Source organism: Carcharodon carcharias, chromosome 2, assembly GCF_017639515.1.
Source record: "Carcharodon carcharias isolate sCarCar2 chromosome 2, sCarCar2.pri, whole genome shotgun sequence".
NCBI classification, from domain to species: Eukaryota; Metazoa; Chordata; class Chondrichthyes; order Lamniformes; family Lamnidae; genus Carcharodon; species Carcharodon carcharias.
The window spans coordinates 77,981,770-77,991,927 of NC_054468.1; the positions used below are offsets into that span (position 1 = coordinate 77,981,770).

Consider the following 10,158-nt stretch of genomic DNA (forward strand, 5'->3'; position numbering starts at 1 on the left):
AGCTCTTCCTTTGGCTCGCCATTCATTTTTTTCCCCTTGTGTCTCCAGGAAATGTCGTGGAATATTTTTTCATAATAAAGGCACTACATAAATGCAAGCTGTTGTAACATTGGTAATACAGACCATATTATTACAAGATTTATTTTCTGCCACAAAATCTTAATGGCCTATTAAATAAATGTTATAATGCAGACCGTTCGTGCTAAGCATGAAAGGTTAAAATAAATTGGTTGTCAATGGCTATTATACCAACTTAGCTTTTACAGAATGGGGAATGTGAACATTAAGGGCGGTATTTAACTGAGACAATATGGTCATGCCCACTGGCTGGAGAGCTATCAGGAACCCAGTGTCACCTCCTTTGGAGATAGCCAACCAGAATTAAGTGCTGAACAGGCATTTAAGTCGTTAGCGGTAGGCCTTCTATGGAATCAAAGATCCAGGGGGCAGAAATACCGCCTCCGAGAGCTGCAGGCCAATCAGAAGCCAACAACTGTCCATTGCAGGCAGCGCCAGTGGGAAGAGTAGTAGCTGCTGGCACTATTCTCAGGGAGAGGCCTAGGATCACCAAAGGACTCAGGCCACAGGTGAGTGAGGGATGGATGGGTATCGCCGGGGTGTAGGTGGTGGGAAAGGGAAAAGGAGGCTGGCTCTTTGAGGCTCCCCTGCCCATTCCCAAAGTGGGTCCCTCAATCAGATACTGAACGTTTGTAAAAGAGGAACACACCCCAAAGCGCCTCAACCCCCCATTTCCCCAAACCCACCCAGGAGCCTGCAAGCAAACGCAACAGGATATGTGCAGGCTTCCCATCTGGCGGCTGCCCTGCCCACTGCTGGTTGAATAACATTAATTTGCCCACTTTAGGGCCTCAGCTAATGGCAGTGAAGGCTGTCCACTGAGCCTTCCTACCCCAGACATAAGCAGGGCAGAGGCAGAAAGGCAGTGGTCTCCTCACCCAGCACCCTCATGCCCAATTAAATACCATGCCCCACCTCCAAAATCACCTCAGGGGAGGGCATTACATTCTGCTCTATGTGTGAGTATTAATGTAGGGTGTTAAGAAACCTCAACTGGCTGAACCTCCTTAGTCAAGTGGTTAATATAGAACTAGGAAGATGAGATGATGAGGGGGCCCAGAAGGCAAAAACAGTAAAAACTGGGAAATTAGAGCACTAGTCCGAACTGTTTTTCCCTGTGTGGGAGGAAAGTGGTTGAAAAGGTAGCTATCTAATCTTCACAGAATCTTTTACACCTGGTGAGAAGCCTGTTTGAAGGCATTAGTGTAACAAAGCTGCCCTAGAAAAGTACATTAAATTATATTTATAATGCATTTAGGCTGCGAGTGGGCCAGCACTGAGTCACCAAAACTTGCCTCATGAGCTGCCCACCCACCTTGATAATTGGAGGTACGTTGGGGCAAGCAGAGTGGAACTAAAATTAAGATGGAGAGCTTGTACTACTTTCTAAAGCTTTAGTGGCTGTCTTGATTAAATGTTTCCATTGGGGTATGGATGGGAGCTAAATATAGCTAGCTCCATAATCAAGATCTAACTCTCTTGCTGTAAGGTGAGTATCAATTTTCTCTTGCATCACCTGATTCTAGTGAGGCTTTACGAGACTTAAAATGACAGTGCATTAATAAGCACCATGATCGAGTCTCGATTGGCTCTGGCACCATTGCTGGAAGGACCTAAGCAGTCCAGGCAAATGTCTCATGCAACATCATTATTTAAATATTTAACTTGGAGTTAGAAGTATCTGTATGTGAGCACTCATCGTTACAAAATCGTATATTTAGAAGCAGAGATCTTTTTTCGTTGTATTTGAGTCTTCTGAAGCAACTGAGTCCTCTTGAGCCTGGGAGGAGTTTTGCTAAATCCTTACTGGGTAGAGGAGGAGAAAGAGGAACATGGGAGCAGGCCACAGAAAGAACACGGGAGTCCAGGGGACAGCTGAGGGGTCAAAGATTTTCTAGTAATGGACAGGAGTTGATCTGGCAACCATGTGATTAGTTCCCTTGTTTTGGTGGGAAAATGTTACATTACTGACCTACCTTAAGTAGGATTATACACCCCAATTCAGCAGGCCCTGTCACTTAACTTGCCTCTACTAAAATATTTCATTTAAAATAACTGTCACACTTGGTGGTTAACATTGAGGTTGAGTGTCTTGAGCTACAGGAAGATATAGACGGGATGGTCAAATGGGCAGATAAGTGGCAGATGGAATTTAACCCTGAAAAGTGTAAGGTGATACACTTTGGAAGGAGTAATTTGACAAGGAAATATTCAATGAACGGCATGACACTCGGAAGTCCTGAGGAACAAAGGGACTTTGTCATGTGTGTCCATAGATCTCTGAAGGCTCTGAAGACCTCTGAGGTTCTTGTGGAAATTGATATAGGGAGTGACAAGGTATTGGAGGTGACATGTTCCCTCATGTGACACTGTCACATGAATTGGGACATGTCCATAACTTTTTAAAAAACTTTAATTAAATATTTTAAAACCTACATGAAACAATATCCCACCCGTGGATGAGGTTTCATGCTTTTTCTAATGCCCGCCAGAGCTCCCGGCCTGCCCACCAACATTAAGGTTGGATGGGCAGACCCATTAATTACTTAAATGAAAAACTCAGCAGGTCTGGCAGCATCGGCGGAGAAGAAAAGAGTTGACGTTTCGAGCCCTCATGACCCTTCGACAGAACTTGAGTTCGAGTCCAAGAAAGAGTTGAAATATAAGCTGGTTTAAGGTGTGTGTGTGGGGGGCGGAGAGAGAGAGAAGTGGGGGGGGTTGTGGTTGTAGGGACAAACAAGCAGTGATAGAAGCAGATCATCAAAAAATGTCAACAACAATAGTACAAAAGAACACATAGGTGTTAAAGTTGGTGATATTATCTAAACGAATGTGCTAATTAAGAATGGATGGTAGGGCACTCAAGGTATAGCTCTAGTGGGGGTGGGGAGAGCATAAAAGATTTAAAAAAAAAATTATTTTTTTTTTAAAAATAATGGAAATAGGTGGGAAAAGGAAAATCTTTATAATTTATTGGAAAAAAAAGGGAAGGGGGAAACAGAAAGGGGGTGGGGATGGGGGAGGGAGCTCACGACCTAAAGTTATTGAATTCAATATTCAGTCCGGAAGGCTGTAAAGTGCCTAGTCGGAAGATGAGGTGTTGTTCCTCCAGTTTGCATTGGGCTTCACTGGAACAATGCAGCAAGCCAAGGACAGACATGTGGGCAAGAGAGCAGGGTGGAGTGTTAAAATGGCAAGCGACAGGGAGGTTTGGGTCATTCTTGCGGACAGACAGCAGGTGTTCTGCAAAGCGGTCGCCCAGTTTACGTTTGGTCTCTCCAATGTAGAGGAGACCACATTGGGAGCAACGAATGCAGTAGACTAAGTTGGGGGAAATGCAAGTGAAATGCTGCTTCACTTGAAAGGAGTGTTTGGGTCCTTGGACGGTGAGGAGAGAGGAAGTGAAGGGGCAGGTGTTGCATCTTTTGCGTGGGCATGGGGTGGTGCCATAGGAGGGGGTTGAGGAGTAGGGGGTGATGGAGGAGTGGACCAGCGTGTCCTGGAGGGAGCGATCCCTACGGAATGCCGATAGGGAGGGTGAAGGGAAGATGTGTTTGGTGGTGGCATCATGCTGGAGTTGGCGGAAATGGCGGAGGATGATCCTTTGAATGCGGAGGCTGGTGGGGTGATAAGTGAGGACAAGGTGGACCCTATCATGTTTCTGGGAGGGAGGAGAAGGCGTGAGGGCGGATGCGCGGGAGATGGGCCGGACACAGTTGAGGGCCCTGTCAACGACCGTGGGTGGAAAACCTCGGTTAAGGAAGAAGGAGGACATGTCAGAGGAACTGTTTTTGAAGGTAGCATCATCGGAACAGATGCGACGGAGGCGAAGGAACTGAGAGAATGGGATGGAGTCCTTACAGGAAGCGGGGTGTGAGGAGCTGTAGTCGAGATAGCTGTGGGAGTCGGTGGGTTTGTAATGGATATTGGTGGACAGTCTATCACCAGAGATTGAGACAGAGAGGTCAAGGAAGGGAAGGGAAGTGTCAGAGATGGACCACGTGAAAATGATGGAGCGGTGGAGATTGGAAGCAAATTTAAAAATTTAAAAAAAAAATTTTTTTTTTTTTAAATCTTTTATGCTCTCCCCACCCCCACTAGAGCTATACCTTGAGTGCCCTACCATCCATTCTTAATTAGCACATTCTTTTAGATAATATCACCAACTTTAACTTTAACACCTATGTGTTCTTTTGTACTATTGTTGTTGACATCTTTTGATGATCTGCTTCTATCACTGCTTGTTTGTCCCTACAACCACACCGCCCCCCTCCACTTCTCTCTCTCTCTCTCTCTCTCTCTCTCTCTCTCCGCCCCCCACACACACACCTTAAACCAGCTTATATTTCAACTCTTTCTTGGACTCGAACTCAAGTTCTGTCGAAGGGTCATGAGGACTCGAGACGTCAACTCTTTTCTTCGCCGATGCTGCCAGACTTGCTGAGTTTTTCCAGGTAATTTTGTTTTTGTTTTGGATTTCCAGCATCCGCAGTTTTTTTGTTTTTATTTTTAATTACTTAAATGACTCTGTCAATGACCTCAATTGGCCATTGACAGGTCGGCGGCTGCACAGCTGATTTGGCTGAGCCCCTGCCTACTTGAAAATTTAAATGGGGCGCGGTGACGTCGGGAATTGTGCCTGACATCACCGCACATTATTTAATGCGTTGGCGAGTGGGCCCCACCCCTTGCCCACCGCCGGGAAAATCCTGCCCAGAGTTTTGAGTTGTAAGCACACAAGTGTGGTTGCTGAGTTCGTTCTATAAATAAACAGAATGTGTTTCTTCTCAGAATGGTCTACAGATCTTCCCTGTCTTAGTACCAACTCGATCACCCTGAAAGAAGCGTGCAACCCGGGTCCTTTAGCCCCAGCAAACCAGGGCACTGGATCCAACAATGACCCATCAAAAGAATTCATATTAACCTGTGATGTGTCACCTTATGATGTGGGAGCGATGTTGTCACTCAGGATGGAAGATGATTCCGAAAGACCAATCGGCTATGTATCCAGAACCCCCTCTGCTGCCAAGAAGGGTTATTCACAGCTAGAAAAGGAAGGTTTATCAGTTATATTTGGAATGAAGAAATTCCATCGGTATCTGCATGGATGATATTTCACCAGAGTGTTGGACCATAAACCACTAATGGATTTATTCAGTGAGGATAAAGCCATTCTGCCAATAGCCTCAGCAAGAATTCAATGTTGGTCTTTGATATTATCTGCCTATGTATATACCTTTATGCACTGTCCTGGTGTGCATATTGCAAATGCAGATGTGCTCAGTCATCTTCTGTTACCAGATAGCATCGTACATGCTCCAGTGCCACAAGAAGTTGTGCTTGTACTGAATTTGTTTGACTCTTCACCTGTCTGTGCAAAACAAATTAGAAATTGGACAAACAGGGATCTAATTTTGTCAAAAGTCCAAGACCAGGTATTGCAAGAATGGTTGAATTCACCAGTGACTGAAGAGATAAAACCATTCCATGCCCGTAAAACAGAGTTAAGTTGTCAAGGTGGGATCTTGTTGTGAGGGTCAAGAGTCATTGTTTCCTTCACAAGGAAGAGAAGCACTCTTGACAGAGCTTCACATTGTGCATCCAGGCATGACAAAGATGAAAATGCTTGTGTGAAGCTACGTCTGGTGGCCAGGCATTGACAGTGACGTTGAAAGCATGGTCAAACACTGTCCCCATTGTCAGCAACAACGGAAGTTGCCCATTTTAGCTCCACTGTATCCGTGGGAGTGACCTGGTCGACCCTAGGTTAGACTACATATAGACTATGTCAGTCCATTTCTAGGTACCATGTTTTTATTGATCGTTAATGCACATTCTAAGCTGATGGGTGTGTATGAAGTTCAATCACCGACATCATGTCCAACTATTGTAAAGCTGCACTAATGTTTTAGTGTACACAGTCGACCGGAAGTCATTGTTTAGGATAAAGGTACTGTCTTCACTTGTACGGAATTTCAGAGATTCATGGGTTTAAATGGAATTAAGCATAATAAAACAGCATGTTTTCGTCCCTCATCAAATGGATTAGCTGAAAGAGCAATGCAAACTTTCAAATCAGGAATGAAGAGGTTATCCAAAGGTACTTTAGAAACTCGACTTTCACGGTCTCTTATCAACTATTGTACGATTCCTCATGCGACTATGGGTTCAACACCATCTGAATTACTGATGAAACCCCGCCTTCATACAAGCTTAAGTCTGGTGTTTCCAAACTTAGGGGGGAAGGTAGAGAAGAATCAGAGTAGTCAGAAATTGAATCACAATATTTATAGCAAAGCTCAAAGGTTTACTGTGGGAGATACAGTTTTCGTGTGGAATTTTGGAAATTGACCTAGTTGCGTTCCTGGTATAATTGTCTCCGAAACTGAATCGTTGTCATTCCAAGTGGAAGTGGAAGACCAGATTGTTCGAAAACACGTGACCATCTAAAGAGTAGAGAGACATTCCACAACCAGCTATTCTGCCTGTGATTGATGTCGAACCTTTAATCCCTGACTTGGCAGATCAACCTAGATTAGACAAAACTGTCTGACATCTCTGTTGAATTACATGATCCTGAACTTCCACTTTCTAAGGATGTCCCTGATGCTGCAGTTCCTGATCATGTTGATCCAGTGGGAGAATCTCAAGTGGTGGAACTACACTGTTCTAACCAAATTAGAAAACCACCTCAGAGACTTAATCTTTAATCACATGACCTGTGTATATGCTGTGGGTTAAGATATTGTTTGTAAAAAAAAAAACCAAAGAGGGAGGAATTGTAGTGATTGAAGGTATAACCTTTCCTACTGCCTTTAGGGGTCATGTGACCGTTCTGACAAATAAACCCTAAGTGCAGATAATCTTAGGGGCAGAATTTTCTAGTTGTGGACCAGGTTCAAGCATGTAGCTTTGAAAAGAGCTATGTACTAAAGTTATTTGTTTCATGTAAGGAACCTGTTCAGTACATTAATTTCATTACACAGATGGAGTTCAATATGGGAAAGTGTAAGGGCATCCATTTTGGACTGAAGAAAGGTGGTATTTTCTAAATAGAATGAATTTAGGAGCTGTGAATGAGCAGAGAGATGTAGGGGTCCAAATACAGAAATCATGATAACTAGTAGGCAGGTGCAAAAAATAGTTTAAAATGTTAAAGAAATGTTGGTCTTTACCTCAAGAGGGCTGGAAGTTACATTCCAGCTGCACAGAGCTCTGGTTAGACCTTATCTGCAGTCTTGTATTTCTGGACACCCCACCTCAGAACAGATATATTGGCCTTGGAGAGGTGAGTCACCAGAATGAGCAGGGCTAAAAGAGTTAAAATATGAGGACAGGGTGCATAGTCTAGGTTTGTATTCACTTGAGTAAAAGATTAAAGGGTGATCTCATCGAGGGTGTTTATTATTGAAGGTTTTGATAGAGTAAATAGGCATAACTTTTAAAATTAGAGCTAATAAGCTGTTTGGGATTTTTTTAGTGTACCTTAACACACACACACTTTTTCCTCCTTTGGGAAATGGTGGAAGGATTCTTAAGCTGATTATCAGCCCACTGAACTGCATCATGAATGCACTTTCCCTGGCCAACAGGTCCTTGTGTGGAACTTAAACCCAGGTCTCATGGCCCAGAGGTGGGGTTGCTACCAATGCATCGTAAGACCTGCTGCTGTTTGGGATGATGCCACGAAACACTTCTTCATGCAAAAGATGGTGGAGGTCTGGAATTTTCTTCCCCCAAAAACGCTGTTGAGGCTTGACCAGGTGAAAATTTCAAAACTGAGATGGAGAAAGTTGTTCTAAAAAAGAGTATTACAGTTTTTGAAACCAAAGTGGATTAAGAAGTTAAGATACAGATCAAAGCAAAATACTGTGGATGCTGGAAATGTAGAACAAAATGCTGAGTTTTTTCAAGATACAGATCAGCCTGCTATAATGCAATGGTGGAACAAACTCGAGGGGCTGAATGGCCAACCCCTGTTCTTGCATTCCTATATGGACAAAATAAGGACTGAAGAAAAAACCACAACCAGCATCAGACAATGAAAAACAATGAGGTTGACCATTTTTTTTGTGCGGCTGCCCATTTTATCTCCGGGTAGAAAACAGACTGTAGCACAATGGCTGCCTGTTCTAGATCCACACAATTAGCATTACAATGAATTTAAGCAGTTTGTAAAATGGCCAGCTGATCCACCATCGCCAGTTTTCCCTGACCGTATGAGTGAAAATATACCCCAGCAGTAACTGTGAACCTCAAGTGTAGGCAGTTGTGAGGCAGGCGCAGAGAAATCTGCCCTGTACAAAAAAAAGCAAAAACAAAGCCTTGGAGAAGATGTGCTTTGCAGGAAAGCACAAAGGTGAAAGGAGGTCAAAGAGGTGAATTAAATCAGTTAGTAGTGATTAGATACTTGTGGGCTTGGGTTTTAAAAGCCTGTGGATTGTAAGGCTGTGCAACGCATGGAGGTTCACGGTTTGAGATCCCACAAGCAAATGTGTTTGTTCATTAAGTCAGTTGTATCAACTATTTCCGCTCAGCAAGGTTGCAGAGAGGAAAAACAGCACATGGGATGGCCTGTTTGCAAGAATAAGACCCAGCTGAGAGGAGCTGGATGTGGTGATATATAGATAAAAATAACAAAGATACATAAAAAAAGGAATGACCCATCAGATAACAAATTGCTTCTTGTCCCCTGCCCATACATGTCAACCTAGAAAATACACAAAAAAGCATTGAATTATGAGGATGCTGACAGGACAGCACCAGGCAATGAGGCTCACACGGATTATTGTTCATCAGTAAGCACTGACACTCTGGCACAACACAAGTAACTTGATTGGGATCACAGCAACCGTGCAGTTGTCACTGTGAAATACTGACATTGAGATTGTGTGTTGCTGTCATATAGCAGCAGACTCAATGAATAGTTTGGGTATAGTCAGACTGCATGGTCTGAAGCTCACGGTTCTAGGGTATAATTACAGAGTGTGAAGAAGATCTCACTTCTAATAACCCTTTGGTTGCATTTTAGTGAATGAGAGTGGAGAGAGCAAACTGATATGTACCTTTACTCACAGAGCGGCTATAGGCATGGCAATTGAGTATCAGGCAGCTCTCAAAGAGAGCTTGGGCTTACCAAGATATGAAATGGGGCTTGGTTGAGGGGTGGGGGGATGACTGAGATCTGGAAACTGCATTATCTAAATATTTATAACAATTAGCAGCCAGCCAGCGTGAAAAGCCCAGCACTGCTGCGGTGGGGGCTGAAGGGCCTCTTCTGCACTGTGTGATTCTGATTCTGAAAATGCCTTGCTGTTCCCAATCAGTTCCTTCATTACCACAGCAAACTTCAAAAGTACCTTCATTGCAGTATGTCCTGAGAACGTTACATAAAACGCAAATTTTTTATCGCTTTGGTTTTTGTAGTAATAGCAATACTATGAGAACGGAAGTTCACAATTTTGCAAATATTCCCACTGACAGAATTAAACTTCTAATGATCAAATGGTCAAATTGAGTAACATTCTTTCTGTCATTCTCTTTATCACTGCGTAATTCATCACTGGCTGTAAGTTTCCAGAAACTGTTTTGCTGATATTATATTAAAGAAAAATTACTTGTCAAATATGTGTTTAAAATGTTATGGTCTGTGTTCATTGGTATTTGATGTATTATAAAAAATGGGTTGTATTGATGTAGGTGAGGTGAATTGTTGTTTCTACTAATGATTTTAGGTGCAGAGTTTTTAGCTCAGTGCGCAGGTATGCGCCTGACCTGCTCGAGCGTAAAATAGTGTGTGATGACGTTGGGCGAACATCCAGACGTCATCCTGAGCTCGTGCAATATTATGGTTGGTGGGTGTGCGCAAAAGTCGGAAGCGTACCCGCCGACAATTAAGAGGGCAATTAAGCCCATTAAGTTGTAACTGTCCCTGATTTTTCACGGTCCATCCAACCTCACAGTTGGTAGATGGGTGAATCTGCCAAACGGACTTTGCATCTTTGGTGAAGCCTCATCTAAGGGCGGGATGGGGTTTCCGTTATTAAATTTTAAAAATTAAAAAGGTATGGACAGAATTTT

General features: G+C 43.3%; 1 long non-coding RNA gene across 1 annotated transcript; it reads left to right on the plus strand.

The window, feature by feature from the left end:
- The first annotated feature begins 216 nt into the window (after positions 1-216).
- Positions 217-9,698, plus strand: LOC121291570. The gene is made up of 2 exons (XR_005946031.1): positions 217-587; positions 4,870-9,698. It is a non-coding gene; the product is annotated as an uncharacterized LOC121291570 (long non-coding RNA).
- The last annotated feature ends 460 nt before the right edge of the window (positions 9,699-10,158 follow it).